At 36.1% G+C, this 24030-nt stretch overlaps 1 pseudogene; it reads right to left on the bottom strand.

The window, feature by feature from the left end:
- The window catches only part of LOC143670971 (ETS translocation variant 1 pseudogene), a 41008-nt pseudogene extending 18215 nt beyond the window's left edge, over positions 1 to 22793 (bottom strand).
- Between the last annotated feature and the right edge of the window lie 1237 nt (positions 22794 to 24030).

The following is a 24030-nucleotide window of genomic DNA, read 5'->3' as shown; positions in this document are numbered from 1 at the left end:
TACCTAAATAGATGGAAGGCATACCGTGTTCATGGATTGGAGAACTAAATATAGTTAACATGTCAGTTCTATGTAAATTGATTTACAGGTTCAATGCAATCCCAATTAAAGTCTGAAATGATATATCAGATAAAGGTCTAGTATCCAGAATTTATAAAGAGATTGTTCATCTCAACAACTAAAAGACAGCCAACCCAATTACAAAATGGGAAAAAGACTTGAACAGACACCTCTCAGAAGAGGAAATACGGATGGCCAAGAGGCACATGAAGAGATGCTCAATGTCCCTGGCCATTAGAGAAATGCAAATCAAAACCATAATGAGATATCATCTCACACCCACCAGAATGGCCATTATCAACAAAACAAAAAATGACAAGTGCTGGAGAGGATGTGGAGAAAGAGGCACACTTATCCCCCTTTGGTGGGAATGTCAGATGGTACAACCACTGTGGGAGGCAGTTTGGCGGTTCCTCAAAAAGCTAAATAGAGAATTGCCATATGACCTGGCAATGCCATTGCTAAGTATCTACTCAGAGGACATGAGGGCAAGAACACAAACAGACATTTGCCCACCAATATTTATAGCAGCATTATTTACAATTGTGAAGAGATGGAAACAGCCAAAATGTTCATCAACAGATGAGTGGTTAAACAAACTGTGGTGTGTACATAAAATGGAATATTATGCAGGTGTAAGACAGAATAAAGTTATGAAGTATGTAACAACATGGATGGACCTTAAGGACATTATGCTGATTGAGATTAGCCAAAAAGTAAAGGACAAATACTGTATGGTTTCACTGATATGAACTGACATTAGTGAATAAACTTCTAGAATTTCGTTGGTAACAGAGACCATCAGGAGATAGAAATAGGGTAAGATATTGGGTAACTGGAGCTGAAGGGATACAGATTGTGCAGCAGGACTGAATGTAAAACCTTAGAAATGGACAGCACAATACTACTTAATTGTAATAAAATTATGTAAAAACACTGAATGAAGCTGAATTTGACAATGATAGAGGAAGGAGGGCTGGGGACGCAAATGAAATCAGAAACTATGATGATAAAGATTGAGATGGCAACTATGTGATGATATTAAGAATTACTGATTATATATGTAGAATGGAATGATTTCTAAATGTTTTGTTTGTTGATTTTTTTAATTAATAAAAAAAAAGATTGAGATGGTATAATCTAGGAATGTCTAGAGTGTATAATGATAGTGACTAAATGTCCAAATTTTTAAAATGTTTTTGCATGAGGAAGAGCAAAGGAATGTGATTACTGCAGGGTGCTGAAAATAGATGGTAATTAATATTTTAAAATTCCAACTTATGTGTGATACTAAAGCAAGAAAATGTTAATTTCGTAGAAAATTTATATTTTGACTCGTGCATTTCCAATATAACTTATGTCGACACCTTAATTGAAGGTGGAACTACCAAAGCTATTGGCTGAGCCCCCAGTCTTGGGGTTTGTCCATATGAAACTTTACCCCAGAAAGGATAGGTCAAACCTACTTAAAATTAGGCCTAAGAGTCACCCCTGAGAACCTCTTTTGTTGCTTAGATGTGGCCTCTCTAGCCAACACAACAAGCAAATCCACCACCCTCCCCCTGTCTACGTGGGACATGACTCCCAGGGGTTTTCGACCTTTCTGGCAATGTGGGACAGAAATCCTAGAATGAGCTGAGACTCAGCATGAAGGGATTTAGACAACCTTCTCGACCAAAAGGGGGAAGAGTGAAATGAGACAAAGTGTCAGTGGTTGAGAGATTAAAAAACAATCAAGAGGTTATCCTGGAGGTTATCCTTATGCATTAAGTCAATTTCATCTTGTTATTCAGGATGATTGTATAACACTGTAACTTTCACAATGTGGAAAAACAAAAGATAAACTAGAAAAGAGCATGGTGGTGGCATAAAAACCTATTCTGACCAATGGAATTGAACTCAATGTTCAGAAATAGACCTTGTCATCTATGTTCAGTTCATCTTTGGTAAGGAAGCCAGTCAAGCCAGTCCTCCAGGGACAGAGCAGCCTCTTCAATAAATGGTGTTTGGCAAACTGGATATCCATATGCAAAAAAATGAAAGAGGATCCATATCTGACACTCTACACAAAAATTCAAAATGGATCAGAGACCTAAAAGTTAGCGTTAAGATCATAAATCTTTTAGAAGAAAATGTAGGAAAATATCTTGCAAAGCTTGTAGTAGTAGGTGTTTCCTAGATCTTACACGCATTGCATGTGCAATGTAAAGAAAAATAGATATATTGGATCTCATCAAAATCAAATACTTTTGTGCATCGAAGAATTGTTCAGGAAAGAAAAAGGCAGCCTGTGCAATAGGAGACAATATTTGGAAAACACTTATCAGGTCAGTGTTTAGTATCCATAATATATAATGGTTGTTGTAGTTTACTAGTTGCTGGAATGCAACATACCAGAGATGGATTGACTTTTAATAAAAGGGGATTTATTTTGTTAGTTCTTCAGAGGAAAGGCAGCTAACTTTCCACTGAGGTTCTTTCTTACGTGGGAAGGCCCAGGATGGTCTCTGCTGGCCTTCTCTCCAGGCCCCTGGGTTCCAACAACTTTCCCCGGGGTGACCTCCCTCTGCATCTCCAAAGGCCTGGGCTGAGCTGTGAGTGCTGAGATGAGATGTGCTGAGCTGCTTGGGCTGTGCTACGTTGAGCTCTCTCATTTAAGCACCAGCGAATTAACTCACAAGCCATTCATTGCAGCAGGCACGCCTCCTCGCCGACTGCAGAGGTAATCAGTTACAGATGAGGTTCATGTACCATTGGCTCATGTCCACAGCAACAGAACTAGGTATTTTCACCTGGCCAAGTTGATAACTGAATCTAACTACCACAGTGGTATTCTACAACTCAACAGCAAAAAGACAACTTAATTAAAAAATGAATGAAAGACATAGACATCTTTCAGAAGAGAAAATACAAATGACTTAAACATACTTCAACCTGCAACTAGAAAAATGCCAATCAAGACCAGAACGAAATATCATTTCACACCCACTATAATTGCCTTTATCAAAAACTAAAACAAGAAACAAAATGACAAATGGTGGAGTGGATGTGCAGAAAAGGCACACTATCCAATGTTGGTGGGAATATGAAATGAAATTAGCCAGAAACAAAAGAGCAAATATTATATGGTCTCACTGATAGAAGCTAACGTAAATGAGTGAACTTTGAGAGTTAAGAACACCTGTTATCAGGAAATAGCTTATAGAGTTTGGAATTTTGTGCTGAAGGAATACAGAATATGCAACGATGACCAATTATAGAAATTCAGCAACGGATGGCAGAGTACTATCTGATGATAGTATATATGAAACCAAATGGAAATATAGAGGATAAAGACTTATATGATATAAAGTAGAAATGCCTGGAGTGGACAATGATGGTGATTAATTTTAGGGGTATAAAAACATTTTTTCCATGAGGATGGACAAATGAATGTCAATTTTGCAAGGTTTATAAAATGGGATGAAATACAGGTAAATGTTCAATCAGTGTAAGCTGTGGTCTCCTCTTAAGAATTCCATTGTAATATGCTTCCTCTGAATGTAAGAAAGGCATTATACCAAAACTATAGTTCAATTAATGGGGAGTATGAGGAGGATTATGTATTCTTTGTGGTAGAAAAGGAAATGTCTTCATATAGACTATGGAGGCAAAGGTATGTCTATTTGCTTAGGTTGGATTGTATGATGTGCAAATAAAATGTATAAAAATAAACAGAGAGACACAGTTTGCTAGAGAAAATGTGGAGAAAGAGATGCACATACTCAGTGTTGTTCGGGAAGCTGAGAAATTCAGCCCCTCTGGAGTGCAGCATGGTTGTTCCAGAGAAGGCTAAGTTTGGGGTTGCCATATGATCTTGCAACTCTATTTTTAGGTATATACTTGGAGGAACTGATAGTGGGGACATGAATGGAGTTTTACAAAACAGTGTTTATGTCAGCAGTGTTCATGAGTTGCAGTGGATGAACGAGGCCTATGGGTACAACAGTTGAGGAAGGGATAACTGTTATACATGTATACATACAACGGATTACTGGGTCTCTGCAAGAAAGAATGAAATTGTGAGTCATACAACTAGGTGAATGAACCTTAAGGACAGTGTGTGGAATGAAATTGCAGAACTAAAAAGAAATATAATCATGCCTGACTTATGGTACTAACTATGATATACAAACTGAGAATCGAAATTGAGAACATGGGCTATCAGGTTAGGGCTTAATGTAAAGGGTCCTAGATTGTAAGTTCATACAGCAGTCACCTTTACTCAGGAGTTGTAAATATTCTTTCTAAATTCTGAGGTACTGAGCTATTTGTGTATAATCTGGTCATTCCCTGAAACTTTTATTATTTATGTGAGTCCTGAGACACTGAGTTAGAGCACTGAAGCTGTGTTAAGTCAGCATTACCGCATACATGAATTGTTTAGAAAGATGAAAAAGTGATGAGACTTAAAAGGAAGATATGAATGAAGCTGATTTGGATAGATATAATGTATATCAGAATACAGGGTAAAGGATGGTATGGTCCTTATTTTAAAACTTGAGCTTCTGTGTGAGACCAAAAGGAGAGCTGTTACTTTGGTGTACAATTTATAGTTTGGATGGCACATTATCTAATTTAACTTGTATGGTCTGTTCATTTGACCACCATAATTACGTGGAATCTTGTATAGAGTATGAGAGCTGTTGGTCTGTACAGTTCAGTGTGATGCCCTGATATATCCCAGAATAATTTGGGCAGACAGTAAAAAGAATATTTGCATCCATTGTCATATTGGAGAGAAAGGAGGAAATATTGAACCTCATCTAGGCAGTTTGTGAGATTCTCAAAAGCAGTGGGTACAACCAATTCAATAGGCTGAGCCCTCTGTCCTTGGAGTTTGCCCCTTCGAAACTAATTCTTGCAAAAGAGAAGCTAAGCCTACTTAAAATTATGCCTATGAGTCACCCCCTGTGACCCTCTTCTGTTGTTCAGATTTGGCCTCTGTCTCAGCCAATTCATCCGGTGAACTCACTTCCCTACCCTCTGTTTTGGACTTGTCCTCCCCCCAGTATAAAACTCCCTGACAATGTGGGACTGGACCCCCAGTATGAGCTGGGTCCTGGCATCATGGAATTGAGAAAGAAAGCCTTCTTGACCAAAAGAGGGATGAGAAAAATAAGAGAAAGTAAAATTTCAGTGGCTGAGAGATTTCAAACAGAATTGAAAGGTTATCCTGGAGGTTATTCTTAGGCATTTTGTAGATATGCCTTTTTAGTTTGTGGTATTTTGGAATGGCTATAAGGAAGTATGTGAAACTGTTGAACTGCATTCCAGTAGCCTTGGTTTTTGAAATAAAAAAAACCTGTGTATAACTATGTAGGTTTTATAATATGGCCATTTGATTGTGAAAGCCTTGTGTCTGGTGTTGCCTGAGTAAATTTAAATTGCAGGCACCTCTGGTGAAAGATTGCATTTGCAGAATACAATATTTTGCCTCAAGTCTCTTTCCAAATTTTCTGGTGTGTTGCAGGGGAAAGTTGGTATTTGGGCACATTTTGAAATCTCTGCATGCTCAGGAAAAGTTATCTGCTCAGGGAGGGCTCAAAAGCCCCTGAATGTTTCTCCTGGGCTTATTTATAGCCTCAGTATAGGCTGGTCTAAGCATTGAAGGCAAGCCTCAACAAAGAGCAAATTTACACTACATCCTTCAGTAGTAATAATAATAATTTGAAAAACAACAGCCAGTACCCGAAGTATCAGGAGAAGCTGAATTGCAGGGTTAAAACATCAAAATTTTCAAATGTTAAGTTTCAACTACAAAATCATAAGGCCTATAAAGAAACTAGAATAGATTGCCCATTCAGAGGAAAATATAATGTGACAAAAGCAACCATGAGTAAGCTTACATGTTGGAATTACTGATCAAAGAGATGACATAAATTCTCCCAAATCAGTTCATCAAGGTAATGGAACTGAAGGAAATTGGAAAAAGCATACTTTAACACCTGAAGAATTATATAAAGATACAGAAGTTTGAAAAATAGACTAAAGACACTCTGCAGCTGAAAGAATAAGCAATAGAAAAAGTCACTGATGCTGTTGAAGAGAAGATTTGAAGATCTGGAAGAAAAATCAGCAATTTTGAAGATAGGTCAAGTGTGATTAATAAGTCTGAGGAATAGAAGAAAACTTCACAGAGACTAAGAGACTGGAGCACCAAGTAATATACCATCACAGGCATTATGGGAGTTTTAGAAGGAAGTAAAAAGTCTTCCAAGAATTTTGAAGTAAGAATATCTAAAAAACTTCCTTAATTTAGCAAAATATATGAATATACAGGTCGAAGAAGCTCCATTTACTCCAAATGTGATAAACTCACAGATAATTCTTTTTTTTTATTTTTTTTATTACTTTAAAAATATTTTTATTATAAACAATGAAGAAACAAACATTCTTGACATAAACATTCTTTTTTTTTACTTTTATTATTATAAACAGCAAACAAATATACAAACATTCTTGACATACAAGCCTTCTTGACATGGATATAATCAATGGCTCACAAGATCATCATACAGCTATGTATTCATCACCATGATCATCCCTTTGAACATTAGCATCTCTCCAGCAAAAGAAAGATAAAAGAAAAAAACTAGTACTTGCCACACACCCTACCCCTCCCTCTCATTGACCACCAGCACTTAAATCTACTCAATTATCTTAACCCTTTTTACCCCTATAATTGTAATGCAGTTATTTTTATTACATATAAAATAACTGAGAATCTCAAATGCTACATAGTTCTCACAACCAATTCTCTTTATCCAGTTCTGAAGACTTTTCTCCCTGTCATTTTTAGTTGTTTTTTTTAAATGCGGTTTTGCCTTAAAACTGTTGATGGCACTCAACCTTGTAAAACTGCTGCTTAAATAAGCCAATCTGATTAATTTTAGTTTTAAAAATTTATTGTTAATATAAGCCAATATTATGTTGTTAAGCTGGTTCTCTGGGGGGAAAAAAGATTAAAGAAAAAAAAGAAAAGACCTTGAGTTTTCATGTTTACCAATTTCTTGAAGCACCATAGCTGCTTCAAACTACTAATATGGCATTACTGAATGCGGAGTTAGGAAGATATTCCACAATAGTTTCTCACTAGTTTGCATGAGCATTTACCAGCAGCCTCCAGCACACCACTGATTTTGATATACATACAAAAAGATACATCCATCCTAAATGTATCTTTAACAAATACTTATAAAGAGAACATCCACATATCTCTATGAATGTCAAGAAATAGAAGATTGCCAGCACTCCAGAAGGACCCCACACACCTTTTCCTAATTATAAGTCCCTTCTTCTACATTAGAGTCAACCTTGTCCTCACTTTAATGGTATTCTATCCTCTGCTGTTTTTAATACTTTCACCACATAAGTGTGCATCCTTAAACATTCTCATCTAGTTTCTCTTATATTGAACTTTGTGTGAATGGAATCATACTATGTATTCTTTGGTAATTTGTTTGTCTCAGTGTTATAGTTGTGATATTTATCCACACTGTTGCATGTAGCTGTGGTTCATTCACTTTTCCAAAGCATGAACACACTCAACGATATTTTCTTTGGAAAATGAGAACTGTCTTACACAGGCTCACTAGTACTGATAGTGAAATGTTCAGGAATTTTGCAAGCTGGTTGATATGTAGGGAGCTTGAAATTGGCTGCAATGGGAGTATTTACACTATGAAAATTACCAAATGCTATATAAATCAGGGCTTTTTCCCCTGTTGCTAAATGTCTACCAGCATGCTACTGAATATGCTATAATTTACACATTCTACAGTAAATGAACATTTGGTTTGTTTTTAGCTTTTGCCTATGAGCCATCTCTTACATGACCCCCAGTGGATATGTGTTCTTTTCTGAAGACTGCATAGCCAAGAATGGAATTTCTGGGTTGTGGAGTATGCATATGCTCAGTTTTAGTTGATCAAGTCAAATAAGTATCCAAAGTACTTGTACCAATTTACAGTGCAGCCCCAGTAACTTTGTTCAGAAATTCCTATTAATCTATATCCTTGCCAGTTCTTGGTATTGCCAGAATTTTTTAAATTTTAATTTTAATTTAAAAAATTTTTTATTATGATCATTCCATTCTACGTGTATAATCAGTAATTCATAATATCACATAGTTGCATATTCATCATCATGATCATTTCTTAGAACGTTTGCATCAATTCAGAAAAAGAAATAAAAAGACAACAGAAAAAAATTCATACATACCATACCCCTTACCCCTCCCTTTCATTGATCACTAGCATTTCAAACTAAATTTATTTTAACACCTTGAATAACAAGGTGATATCTACTTAATGTGTAAGAATAACCTCCAGGATAACCTCTCGACTCTGGAATCTCTCAGACATTGACACTTTGTCTCATTTCACTCTTCCCCCTTTTGGTTGAGAAGGTTTTCTCAATCCCTTGATGCTGAGTCTCAGCTCATTCTAGGATTTCTGTCCCACGTTGCCAGGAACGTCCATACCCCTGGGAGTCCTGTCCCATGTAGACGGGGAGAGTGGTGAGTTTGCTTGTGTTGGCTGGAGAGAGGCCACATCTGAGCAACAAAAGAGGCTCTCTTGGGGGTGACATTCTTGACATATTAACATTCTTGACATGGTTACAATCGGTGGCTCACAATATCATCACATAGTTGTGTATTTATCAGCATGATCATTTTTTTAAACATTTGCATCTCTTCCAGCAAAAGAAAGAAAAAAGGAAAAACTCATACATGCCATACCCTTTACCACTCCCTTTCATTGACCACTAGTATTTCAATCTACTCAATTTATTTTAACCTTTGTTCCCCCATTGTTTATTTCTTATCCATATTTTTTACTCATCTGTGCATACTGTAGATAAAAGAAGTATCAGACACAAAGTTTTCACAATCACAGTCACATTGCACAAGCTATATCATCATACAATCACAGATATTCTTATACCTGTGATAATCAAACAGTTGAAGGCCAAAGACTAATCCTAACAGTTGGAAGGGAGGTGTGGCTTGTTACATACATGAGAACCTCAATAAGTGCTGGTTTTATATCGGAAATTGTAAATGACAAAGTGCAGTGGTATGTCATATGTAAAATGCTGAAAGGAAAATTGTCTATCAGGAATTCTATATCAACAAAATTCCCTTCAAAAATGAGGGAGACATGAAGACATTCTGAAATAATAGCTCTGGAAGTTCCGTACCACTAGACCTGCCCTAGAGGATACTAATGGGAGTCCTACAGTATGAAAGGAAAAGATATTTAAATATATGAAGACCTACGATTCTATGATAAAGTTAAGTTTATGGGAAAACTAAGATGACTGTATTATTGCATTCTTGGTTTGTAAAAGTGGTTTTAATTTCTTATATGCTATAAAGTAAAAGTGCATAAGAAAATCATAAATCTAGGTCATGTGTTATAAAAAAGCATAGAAGGATATGCTTTTTGCAATGGCTAACCTAAAAGAGGGTATGGACTGGCATAGGAAAAGAGATTGAATATGATACTGAAGTTGAATTTGTATGAATTAAATGTAGAGTGTTAAAGATTTAGGATGTTGTAATAGTTACGGTTCTCTAGAGAAACAGAATCAGTAAGGAACACTCGCAAATATAAAATTTTATAAAAGTGTCTTACGTGATTGCGGGAACACAGAGTCCAAAATCCTCAGGGCAGGCTGTGAAGCTGACGATTCCAGTGGAGGGTTTGGACGAACTCCACAGGAAAGGCTCCCCAGCCAAAGCAGGAAGAGAGTCTTTCTCTTCTGAATCCTTCTTAAAAGGCTTCCAGTGATTAGATTGAGCATCACTCATTGCAGAAGACACTCCCTTTGGCTGATGACAAATGGAATCAGCTGTGGATGCAGCTGACCTGATCATGATCTATTCTGTGAAATGTCCTCATTGCAACAGACAGGCCAGCACTTGCCCAACCAGACAGGTACCACCACTTGGTCAAGTTGACACATGAAACTGACCATGACAGATGTGTCATGTAACATGGGAACCAGAAATAAGTTACCTAAAAAATATACTGAAAAGGAAATGCAATTGGAATCAAAATCATTTGCTACAAAAATCAAGTAAAATAATGAATTAAATGTGCAACACTAATACAAGATGTTAATACTAGGGTGTTTTATGGGGAAAATATACCTAATGTAAACTATGGACTATGGTTAATAGTACTATTTTAATATTCCTTCATCAATTGTAAAAAGGTACCACACTCATACAGTGTGTCAACAAATAGGGGTGTCTATAGGAATAGTGTGTTTTTCACAGGATTTTTCAGTAAACCTACAACTCCCCTAATTAAAATAAATAATTAAAAAAATAATTATGGGGTACATGGGTGATTCAGTGGTAGAATGCTTGCCTGCCATGTGGGAGATGGGTTAAATTCCAGGCCCATGTACCCCTCCAAAAGCAGAAAACAACTGTGGTAGATTCAGTTGTCACACTTGGCCAGGTGAAGGTTCTGTTGTTGTGGACATGAGCCAATGGTACCTGAACCTCATCTGTTGCTCATTACATCTGCAGTCAGTTAAGAGGCGTGCCTACTGAAATGAATGATATTTGATTTAATTGATTGGTGCTTAAATGAGAGAGCTCAACGTAGTTCAGCCCATGGAGCTCAGCATACCTCATCTCAGTGCTTGCAGCTCAGCCCAGGCCTTTGGAGATGCAGAAAGAAAACACCTCAGGGAAAGTTGTTGGAACCCAGAGGCCTGGAGAGAGGGCCAGCAGAGAGCACCCTGTGCCTTCCTATGTAAGAAAGAACCTCAGTTGAAAGTTAGCGCCTTTCTTCTGAACAACTAACGAAATAAATCCCCTTTTATTAAAAGCCAATCCGATTTGGTGTGTTGCATTCCAGCAGCTAGCAAACTAGAACAACAACAACAGCAACAAAAAAAAACCATTATGTTACATGAAAGAAACCAGACACAAAGTATTCTATATTGTATGATTCCATTGATATAAAATATAAATATATAAAGAAATCTATAGAGAAAATATAGATTAGTGGTTATATAGGGCTCGGGAAGGGTGGAGGAATTCAGAGGTGATTGCTAATTTAAAAAACTGTTAATGAATCATAAGACGGCAGCAATAGCAAAATGCAGGATGAAACGTGTATAAAATTACAGAGAATGTATGTGAGAATTCACGAAATAACTCCTCACTTATTAATTACTTTAATACTAATGTTATTAAAAATACTTTTATTGAGAAATCTGACACAGTCCCCCTATATTATATAATTGATGGCTCCTAGTATCATCTCATATTTGTTTATTCATCACCAATTGTTGTTTCTAGAATGTTTGTATCATTCAAGAAAAAGAAATAAAAAGAAAAAAGACAACTTATACTTCCACTACCCCTTACCCCTCCATCACCCTCTACTCCTCCATCTTATCAACAGTACTAACTCTTAAGCACTCCATTTAGAAGGTACAAGTTAGAAGATTGGATAAAATGTGATACAACTGTATAGTTTGCAAAAGACTCACTTTTCTTCAATGCTAAAAATAAGTTGGAAGAGATTGAAAGAGAAAGGATGGGGAAAAATGATATTAGGATCAATCTATCAAGATTATATAGCAGTTACAAATACATATATGTGCCTTACAACAGAGCTTCCAAATACATGGAAATATTGAAGGCATAAGTACAGTTTCACACTTGCAGTAGGTTTCTCCAATAAATTATTTACAATAATGCATCCATCTAGATAAAACAATAAAGGAACAGGAGTTGAACAATTTTTTAAGTCGACTAGAGCACTCTACTCATGAAAAGCAGAATGCACATTCCTGTGAAGTACACATCGATTTTTTTCACACATACAAATTTATCAATCAAGTGTGAATGAATTTCATTTTCATGTTTTTTCTTTTTTTAGCAGAAAGTACAAAGCAATGAATTCTAAACAGTTAACCATAAGTAATTTTTGAAATTAAAAAATTCATAATTTTAAAAATAAAAATTACAATATTATTTTTAGTACCATAAGTAATTTTTAAAAATATTTTATTGCGCTCCTTCGTGCACATACAACCCATCCAAAGTATACAATCAGAGGCTCACAGTATTAACACATACTTGCGTGTTCATCATACAATATATCTTTGACAACAAGAGAATGAAGGTAGAAATCACTATTAAAGAAAAGTGGGAATTTCACAAATATGTGGAAATTAACACATGTAAACCACTGTCGAGTCAAAGGAAATTCGATAATCCATTACAGTAAATGAATATGAAAACATACCACAACTTTTGGTAGTCAGCAAAGCCAGTGCTCTGTGGAATTTATAGTTGTAATATCGTACAGTTGAAAAAGGAAAGATATTTATTAATAAACTAACTTCACATCTTGAGGAATGACCGAAAAGTGAAAGTAAACCCTAAAGTTCATGGAAGGATGAAATATTAATACAGCAGAAATGAATGAAATAGATAATAGAGAAACAGTTGACAATTATGACGTAACAACTTGGTTGTTTGAAATGATTAAAAATTTTGACAAGTTTTTAGACTAGCTGAAAAAAGTGGGAATGTCTCGATTTTACAGATGAATGACATATTTGAAGAATTCTATGATAATTGCACATCGAATTTAGGTGATATAGATGAATGGATAATTTAAAAAATTATGTAAGTTACTAAAACGTATTCAAGAATACAAAGCCTCGGGTGGGCCATGGTGGCTCAGCAGGTAAGAATGCTTGCCTGCCATGCCTGAGGACCCGGGTTCGATTCCCGGTGCCTGCCCATGTGTAAAAAAAAAAAAAAAAAAAAAAGAATACAAAGCCTCAACATACTATACAAGGAAGCCTACAAAGAAAAGACCAGGAGCAGAAACCTGCACTGGCCAGTGCAGTGCAATCAAAGATTGATAGTAGAAATAAATCCAATCCTAATCAAAGAACAGTAGATGATCGATGAAGGAACACCTCTTAAAATTCACTCTGTCAAGCCGTTATTACCTTTATAGCAAAACAATGTAAAGAAAGCACAAGGAAATTACAGATCAATATCCCTTTTGAATATAAATACTTGCATTCTCAAGAAAATACTCATGATCTGGAATCCACAAATAATAAAAAGTTTCTATACAATAACTGCATGGGATTTGTCCCAGTCATGGAGGTGTGCTTCAACATATAAATAATGTAGAAACCTGTTTATTTCCAGAATGCTGAAAAGGAATTGAACAAAATTTAACGTCCTTTTATTGCAAAAACAATCAGGAAAGTAGGACTACAAGGGACCATCCTTATGATTAGCCTTTTTTGAAAAACCCACAGCCAACATTATACTCTGATGAAAGACTCAAACCTCCCCCCCCGCCCCCTCGCCCCCCTGCCGAAGAACAAGATAAACAATGAGGGTTTTCACCATTTTACTGGATGTTCTGTGCATTGTAGTTAGGGATGAGAAAAATAAAATGTACCTGTGTTTGGATTGGAGGAAGGAAAACTATCTCCATTCAGAAAGGACACATTACATATTAAATCTCAATGATAAATCCACATGATAATTATTAGCTAATAAGGTAAACAAAGTGGAGCTTCCAAGATTAATAGTCAAAAGTCAGTTGTGTTTTAATACAATAGCAGAGCTATCTGAAATGAGAATTAAGAAAAATGTTCCACTTACAGTGGTATAAAAAATAATCCTGTATATGTAAAATACTTATACTATGATGTGATTGACAAAAGTCAAAATGGTAGAAGAAAGTACTGCCTTGTAATAACATTAAATGTTAATGGATTAATCCCCCAAAAAATGACATAGTCTGGCAGAATGTATTAAAGAGCAGGGTCCATCTATATGCAAGGAAAAATTGGTTGAAAGTGAAAGGCTGGAGAAAGATACTTCACATGAACAACCAGAAAAGAGTTGGAGAAGCTGTACTAATTATCCTACAGTTTAGAGTTCAAATGTAAAACAAGATGTAAAGATGGACAGTATATATTAATGAAAGGAACAGTTCAATAAGAAGACATAATCAAATAAATATATTTTAATTTTTAATAATAAAACCAAACAACATACAATATGAACATTTTTTTTTCATCACATAGTTGTATATTCATCATCATGATCATTTCTCAGGACATTTGCCTCAATACAGAAAAATAAAAAGACAGTGGAAAAAAATTCATACATACCATACCCCTTACCCCTCCCTTTCATTGATCAGTAGCATTTCAAACTGCATTTATTTTAACATTTGTTCCCCCTGTTATTTATTTTTATTCAATATGTCCTACTCATCTGTTGACATGATAGATAAAGAGGAGCATCAGACACAAGGTTTTCGCAATCACACAGTCACATTGTGAAAGCTATATCATTATTCAATCATCATGAAACATGGCTACTGGAACACAGCTCTGCATTTTTAGGCAGTTCCCTCCAGCCTCTCCACTACATTTTGAATAACAAGGTGATATCTACTTAATGTGTAAGAATAACCTCCAGGATAACCTCTCGACTCTGTTTGGAATCTCTCAGTCATTGATACTTTGTCTCATTTCACTCTTCCCCCTTTTGGTCAAGAAGGTTTTCTCAATCCCTTGATGCTGTGTCTCACGTCATTCTAGGGTTTTTCTCAATCCCTTGATTCAGCCATTGACACTTTATTTTGCCTCATTTTTCTCTTCCCCCTTTTTGTTGAGAAGGTTTTTCTCAATCCCTTGGTGCTCAGTCCTAGCTCATTCTAGGATTTCTGTCCAAAAGTTGCCAGAAAGGTTCACACCACTGGGAATCATCCCAGGTAAAGAAGTGGAGGGTAGTGAGTTTGCTTGTGATGTTGGCTGAGAGAGAGAGGCCACATCTGAGCAGCAAAAGAGGTTCTCTTGGAGGTGACTCTTAGGCCTTATTTATTTATTTTTCAGGAAGTAGGTTTTATTTTCTATGGCCATAGGGCTCATCCGAGTAGCCTCTGAAAGTCTGAGCCCCGAACAAAAGGCAACCTTAGCTTTTATAGACTGTATTACATGCTAGAGATAAGGTAAACTTAATATGGTGACCGGCAATGTTAAAGGACAAACAATTGGTCGGTTTAAGGGGCAAAACAGGTTACAGAAGCAGATGATCTGTTAGGGGAGGGTACCTATCCCAGGTCTTATCTCACTTGCCTGCAGTTTTACCCAGTCCTGAAGGCTAGGAGAGGGGGTTTCTATCCCAGGAACATGTCTTTTCTCGCTTGTCTGCGGTTTTACCCATTCCTGAAGGTCAGGAGAGGGGATTTGGGGATTTTCCAGAGAACGCAGCTGAACCAGAAGAAGAAGGGGGGAAGCGGCCTGCCTGTTAAGTAGGCTTAGCGTATCCTTTGCAGGGTTAAGTTTCATATGAACAAACCCCAAGATTGGGGGCTCAGCCTACTGCTTTGGTTGTCTGCACTGCTTGTGAGAATATCAGGAATTCTCCACTTGGGGAAGTTGAATTTTCCCTCTTTCTCACCATTACTCCAAGGGGACTTTGCAAATACTTTTTTATTCAGTGTTTAAATCCTTCTAGGATAATCATAAATATTTTATGCACTGAGCCAGAGTGCTCCAAAATACATGAGGCAAATACAGACAACACTAAAGGGACAAGTGGGCACCTATACAATAATAGTTTAGGATGAAAATTCCCCACTCATCAATGTATAGAACATCTAGTAAGAGAATCAATAAGAAAAGAGAACTTTGGATAATATGATGAGTGAAACATACTTAATATACATTTACAGAACATTACACCCCAGAACAACAAGAGAGTCATTTTTCTCAATCACACATGGATTAGTCTCAAGGATAGACCATATGCTGGTCACAAAGCAAGTCTCAATAAATTTAAAAAGATTGGAGTTATTCACAATACTTTTGGATGTAATGGAATGTAGTTGGAAATCAGTCAGATAATTCACAAACATATGGAGGCTAACAATACGCTCAAAAAAGTCAGTGAGTCAAGGAAGAAATTACAAGAAAAATCAGTAAACCATTTCAAGGCAAATGAAAATGAAACACAACATAACAAAATTTATTGGATGCAGGAAAGGAAGTGCTGAGAGGGAAATTTATTGCCTTAAATGCCTGTATTAAAAAGAAACAAAAATAGGGTGCACAGGAGGTTCAGTGGTAGAATGCTTGCCTTCCATGCCGGAGACCTGGGTTTGATTCCCAGACCATGCAACCCCCAAAAATAAAAGCATAAGAATTATGGAATTAATGGTACACTTGGAAAAGCTAGAGAAAGAGCAGTAAACCAACCCCAAAGCAAACAATATGTAAGAAATAGTGGAAATTAGAGTAGAAATAAATGAGATTGAGAATATGAAAATAGTATAGAAAATCAACAAAATCAGAAGTTGTTTCTTTAAGAAAATCAATAAAATTGATGGACATTTATTTTTTTAATTTTAAAAAAATTTTAAATTAAAAAAAATATGACAAGAAAGAAACACGAACATTCTTAACATATGATCATTTCATTCTACATATATAATCAGTATTTCACAGTATCATCACATAATTGCGTATAAAATTGATGGACATTTAGCTTGACTGATAAGGAAAAAAAGGAGATGCAAATAAAAATTTAAAAATGGAAGAAGGGGACATAATCACTAACCCCACAGAAATAAAAACAGTAATGAGAGGATATTATGAGCTACTATATGCTAATAAACTAGACATTGTAGTTGAAATGGACAGTTTACTAAAAGGACATGATCAACCAACATTGACTTGAGAAGAAATAGACAACCTCAAGAAACCAGTCACAAGTAAAGAGATTGAATCAGTCATGAGGAAGCTCCCATAGAGAGAAAATATGGAACTATGAATCTTTACCACCAGTGAATCCCCTGATACAGTGTGAAACATTAGGGACTCCCAAATCAATAGGCCAAGCTCTTGAGATTTGCTCTTGTGAAGCTTATGTATGTTGTGAAAAACCTTAGCCTACCTATAGGTGTGCCTAAGTCACCTCCAGAGGACCTCTTTTGTTGCTCAGATGTCACCTCACTCTCCCTAAGCCCAACTCTGCCAATAAAATCATTACCCTCCTTTTGGATGGGACATGACATTTAGGGGTGGAAATGGCATCATCGGTGATGACTCCCAGGGATGAGTCTCACCCTGGCACAATGGGATCAATAATGCCATCCTGACCAAAAAGGGGAAAAGAAGTGTAACAAGGTGTCAGTGGCTCAGAGAGTTCAAATAGAGTCGAGAGGCTACTCTGGAGGTCACTCTTTCGCAAGCTTCACTTAGACGTTACTACCTATCATAACTTTCCAAACCCCAACCAAAAATCATTGTAGCTAATACTAAAGAACACCTAGGGCAATATATAAGATTCTACAAAGGTTCCATGTACTAGGATAACTTTCCAGAAACCTACAACCTCCAGATGGGTCCCTGGATCAGATAAGTCCTGAAACCTAGAGGTGCCAGCCTTTCCAGAATATCGGCTAGTTCCATCTCACTACCCCTTATTATTTACAGCTCTTCCAACATGAGAAAGTCAGTATGGGCACAGCCCATGTACCTGTAAAGAGTTAGAGATCAGAGGTCACGGTGGAGTTATACAGAGAAGGTAGGGTTTAACAAACAAGTTTCATTGCTGAGTCATACTGATTTTTCTTTTAGTCTCCAGTACCTTCAAGCAGCTGGAAGTAAAAACCTGAAATTGTGGAATTATAACCCATACCAAACTCTGAAATCTGTTCTACAAGTGATTCTTGTGCTGTGCATTGGAATTTATTGCTTTTTTGTATATATGTTATTTTTCAGACAAAAAAAGTGATCGTAAAAAATAAATATATATATTCCTTCTGGCTTCCAATGTTCTGGAGCAGCTAGAAGGAGAAATCTGAAATGGTATGGTGGCCCATGATAAACTCTGGCATCTATCCTATAACTACTTGTTGAAGAGTGAGTGCTTGAAAACTATTGTTTTTTTTATTTCTTTGCTTTGTATATATGTTATATTATACAATAAAAAAGTTAAAAAAAAAAAAAAAAAAAGAGAGAGAAACTCCTGTAAAAGAAATATCCAGGACCCAATTGCTTCACCTGTGAATTCTACCAAACATTCAAGAATTAGTAGCAATCCTGTACAAAGTCTTCAAAAAAATTGAAGATGGGAGAAAGCTACCTAACTTTGAAACCAACATCAGCCTAATACTAAAGCCAAAGATACTGCTAGAAAAGAAGATTACAGATCAACATTTTGAAGGAGTATAGATGCAAAAATCCTCAACCAAATGCTTGCAAATCGAATATAGTAGCATATTAAAAGAATTATACACCATGACTAAGTGAAATTTATTCCAGGTATGCAAGGCTCTTTCAGTGCAAGAAAATCAATTAATATAATACACCAAACCAATAAGTCAAAGTGTTTGTTATAGTTTTAACAGCTTAATTTGTATTCCCAGTTAACACAAAGAAAGTATCTACAAAATGTACAGATTAGGAAACGGATAAGAGAATCAAAATGGGTCATTAGAAAAGATCAACTAAATGCAAAACATAGTAGTAACAGAGGGAACCATGGACATAGATGGTATAACATTTATAAGACAAAAATACCAAAGTGGTACACATCAGCTCTCTTGGAATTGTTGCTTTAAATCAATTCTCCAATGAAAAGGCAGAGATTGGCATAATAGATAAAATGTTATATAATAATATGCTATATGGAAGGTGTCTTAGATTCAAAGACAGGAGTAGTTTGAAAGAGAAAATATGGGAGAAATATTCCATCAAAATAATGACAAAAATAATAATGAAAAGGACCTAGTGTAATTCTATTACAGTTAATCAGAATAGTTTGTGTCTAAACAGTTATCAGAGCAAAAAAGGATATATTGATAATATCATCAGTTCATCAAGTTAATATGAAAATCATAAGCATCATTAAAATGCCCAGTATACACAGAGCCATCACTGACAGACATGAAAGGTGAAATTTAATGCTCAACTATAATAGTTATAGACGTCAAGCACGTTCCTTGCTGATGGAATATCTAGATAGAGATTGTTAAGGAGGTAGAGGAACTAAACAACACTAAAACCTGTTTGTCCTAATATAGAATTGATCACACAGAATAGCAGAATATAAGTTTCTACAGAAGTCCATTTGTATTCTTCAGCATAGATCTTATTTCAGGTTATAAAGTCAAAATAAAGTATTTCTAATAGAAAACACCTCCAATCACAATGGAATAATGCTAGAAGTTTATCAAAAAAGGAATACTCAATAATTCCCCAACATGTAGAAATTATAAATACTAACTAGGGAGGCAATGAAGAAATCATAAGAGAGATCATGAAATACTATGTGACAAAGATAATGGAAATGCAAAATTCCACAATTTATTTGATGTGGTAAATACAGCGATCAAAGGGAAATTAATAACTATATGGCAAAACTAAAAAGAATAAAGATCCAAAATTAGTAAGGTGACTTCCCATCTTGAGGAACTACCAAAAGAAGAGGAAAGAAACCCTAAAGTTAACAGAAGAAAAATTCAAGGAGACATAAATAGAAAATCAAGTGGGAGAATAAAACTAAAAGGTGAATCTTTCCTAAGATAAGTTTAAGTGAAAACTTTTATTTTGACTGGTAAGGAAAAAAAGTACAGAAGGTCCAGGTAACTGCTTTCCGAACAAAAATGGAGACATTGCTACTGATATTATAGGAATAAAAAGCTTACAATTTAATAGTATTAACACTTGCTTATGAACAGTATATAATGTAGATGAAATGGTCACATTCTCAGAACATTCAGATGACATAAATGGGCTCTAAGTTGAATAGAAAATCTCAAGAGATCTATAACAAGTGAAATGGTTGAATCAGTAATATGAAAAATCTCAATAAATGAAGAAAAAGGCATCTTTCTCGGAAAAGGTGATGTACAACTATTTCAAGGTGACTTGTTCTTGTAGACAGAAAAAAAAAATCTACAAAAAAGTCACTGTGGCTAATTAATGAATCCTGGAAAGGTTTAGGGTATAAATTTTACACTCAAAAGTCAGTTTTGTTTCTAGCAATGAAACATCTGAACAGAAAATTGAGAAAATTGAATATGTAATTATATATATAAAAGAGAGTCACATAGTTGGGAATACTTTAAATAAATGCAGAACTTCCATAATGCAATCTCCAAAATATTGGTGGAAGTAATTATAGTAAACCTACATAAAGGGAAAGGTGAGTTCCTCACAGTACAAAGCAACTATCATACAAAGAGTGTTGTGTTTGCATTAGGGTAGGCATATAGATCAACTGAATAGAATGCAGAGTCCAGAAATAAACTCATACATGTATTGTGTATTCATTTTTAACAAGGGTGACAAGACAATTCAATGGCATAGAGAATGATGTTTTTAAACAAATGTTTGGACAACTAATTAGGTACATTCAAAAAATCAAGTTATACAAAAGTAAGTCAATCTAGATCAACATCCTCATATAAAATCTATAAGCATACAATTCTCCTAAGTAAACATTGTGTAAATATTCTGACCTTTAATTTGTCAATGGATTCTTAGTTATAGCAACAAAAACATAAGCAACAACAACCAATATAGATGGGATATTTTAAAAATGCAAATATGAGTCACAGAACTTTATCAAGAAAGTGCAAAGATTACCCACAGAATTGGAGAATATATTTCTAAATTATATACCTGAAAAGAGTCTTAATATACCTAACCTCCTATAACTCATTGAAAGATAGACGACCCATTTAAAACGTGTAGAGAACTGACATCAGTTATTTATCCAAAGTAGATATGCAAATAGCCAAGAAACATTGTTGAAAAATTGTTCAACATTAGCCAAATCAATATCACAATGACATACCATGTCAGATTTTCTAGGATGGTGATAATAAAAATAAAGAACAATTGCAAGTGTTGTACATATGTGGAGATACTGGCACCCATGAATATAGTTGGGGGTGTAAAGTGATATAACTATTATAGAAAATAGGTTTTTTTCTCGAAAAATTTGAAGATTACCATATGACCCAGCAATTCTATAGCAAGATATATACCCAGTAGGATTCAAACAGGTAATCAAAATAAAACTGGTACATAAATGTACATAGCAGCACTATTAATGATAGTCCATAGGTGGAAGCAACCCAAATGTCTGTTAACTGATGAGTGGATAAACAAAATGGAATTAATGAAATGGAAAGAAGTAGAGTGTATATGGTACTATATTTTTGTACTTTGGATGCTTTATTCTAAGTGAAAAGAGTGTTGTGCCTGCTGGGCTTCAAACTAGCTTGGATGCTGTGATCCCTGTTTTTCCTTCCAGTGTTTCCCTTTTGTGATGGAAGTGTTTATCCAATTCGTGTCTCATCATTGTATTTTGAACGATGAATGCTTGTTTTTTTGGTTTCACAGATTCAAAGACAGTAGTTTTGCCCTGGTATAAGCTATACTGATAACTGATTTTCTTGACATTTTTGAGATTTTACATAAATTTGCCATGTATTTTGTATACCATGTATTTTGGGGGTCTAGCTTGTGGATTGTTATGAATTGGATCATGTCCATTTGAAGACATTTTCAAACCCTAGTACCTGGTTCTGTGGGTATCACCTCATTTGTAAATGTGAATTTCTTAGGTGTTATTAAGATGAAGCCAATCTGAATCAGGGTGGGCCTTTATCCAACATGCCTGAAACTTTTGATTAGATTGTCTCCACAGAGTTGTGGAGTGCACAGTTGTGGGTGTGTATGACGTTTTGATTAATTTACTAAAGTTCTTTAAAAGTAAACATTTTGGAGAAACTTCAGAGCGGATGTAGATGCAAATACAGATGCTTGGAAATGGAGATGCAGACTCTGAGAGAACAGTTGCTTCATTGCTAACAGAGATAAGGATGTTTGGAGATGCTTGGAGTGCTGATAGAGAGAGCAGATGCTTGGACACTGGCAGAACCCAGCAGACCTCTCCATATGCCTTCACATGAGATACTAAGTCAGCCAGAACCCAGAATTGTGTCCTGGAGTGGCTAAGTGAAGGCCCACAGGCTCTTTGAGAGGAATCCACAGGAAACAGGCTGACAGCAATGGAATCCAGGAGCAAGAGAGCAGCCAAATCAAGCCACATGCCCTCACAGCTGACAGGTGTTCTGGACAGCCTTTCTTGAATGAAGGTTACTTCTTGTTGGTGCCTTAATTTGGACATTTTCAGGGCCTTAGAATTGTAACTTGTCGCTTATTAAATTCTCCTTTTAAAAGCTGTTCCATTTCTTTTTTTTTTTTTCCCTGCATAGGCAGGCACTGGGAATCGAACCCAGGTCTCCAACATTGCAGGTGAGAACTCTGCCTGCTGAGCCACCGTATCCCACCCTGTTCCATTTCTTTTATATTGCTTTCCAACAGCTTTAACAAATGAATACAGGCAGGAAGAATTTTCAAGTGCTGTTTAGTAAAAGCTGAATTTGTCTTGAAGAATCTTGATAAAAATGGGCATTATACATTAATTCTTATGATGACTCAGAAGTAAGTAAAGATGTAGAGAGAATGTATATTGTCATAGATAATACATCAATCAGTATGAAAATGTTGCTAAAATGTGATTTTTAAATAATCTTGGGATGCCTTTGAAGGAAATCTTGAATGTAATTTTGGATACCGGAAACAACCATATCTTGTTACAAAGCTTCTACTTGTCTTGTCTTGCTTATTCTTGTTATTACAGAAAAGTCTTTTGTGGTGCCTCATCTGTACAGCCACAAGTGTAATCCCTGTCTGGTAGTATTTTTCTAGCTCAATGCAATTTTCTTGGATGAATCTGCTCTTCTGAGACGTCACGGTAGAAGATGATACAGTTTAGCCTGAAGCATTTAGATTTGTAGAACTGGATGAGGAGTACATGCACCTTGGTAGCCAGATCATGAATGGTGGTGTAACTTCGTCAATCCTGCAATAGACATTAGGGAGTGCTTCCATTCTGCCTGTGATGATGGCAATCAAAGGCTTCTTCCTGTCTCCAGCAGCGGGTGGATGTGTAAGATTTTCCCCACAAAGAAAACAGATTTCTGAAACACCAGATTTTGCCCTGGTGCAGCAGGATGTTGATGACGCCCTTGGGCTTGATACTGATCTTCATGCAGTCATTGGGCAGTATCTCCAGCATGGTCTGTTGCATGTTCTTCTGTGCACACTACATGGCCATCCCCACCATCGTGTCCCCATTCACTACACTTCGGTATAAGTTGGATTTTCCAGCTGGATGATGACAACCAAATATCAGGTTGGAGTATGTGTTCTTCAGGTACCGAACATGGGAATTATGTTTTCTGCTTCCTCACCCATTTTAAATATCTCTCAATATCTTTCTCAGCTGTTTTGTGAACAACCTTCATGCACGTGTGCTGGGAGGTGAAGTACATGATGGCTTAAGTATTGTTTTCAGTGTTCATGTAAAATTTCTAGTTCCTAATGTCTCATACCCTTGACAGGAGTAGCTACCATTTTATGCCTGCCTTCACAGCTGATGGAGGTCACCAGGAAAACCTGGCTTGTCACAAATGTCATCTCATTGATTCACCATGATCATCATGATACTCAAGAATATATGTATTTGTATTAGAACTTGAACTTTGTATCAATTTGCTATTCTCTTTTTGCTGATCAGTTGCTGACCTGGCAGTGTCTTTGAATTAACTTTGATGTTTAATTGTCAGATCCTTTGTATGTCTCCTGCCACTATGGGACGGTTAGGTATGTTTCTGTTTCTGTGTGACATGTAAATATGCGAGGTAAGGTGGTTGGGATCTTTTTGCAAAGATAAAATCAGGTGCATTGAGGGAAGCCAAAGCACACTTCTCAGCTCCTTTGAAGAATGTTTTAAGGAGACTTTGGTAAAGAAGGAGTGGCTCT

The sequence above is a fragment of the Tamandua tetradactyla genome, chromosome X, assembly GCF_023851605.1.
Source record: "Tamandua tetradactyla isolate mTamTet1 chromosome X, mTamTet1.pri, whole genome shotgun sequence".
Classification (NCBI taxonomy): Eukaryota; Metazoa; Chordata; class Mammalia; order Pilosa; family Myrmecophagidae; genus Tamandua; species Tamandua tetradactyla.
The sequence above is the reverse complement of the archived record's forward strand: the minus strand, read 5'-3'. Positions and strand labels throughout refer to the sequence as shown.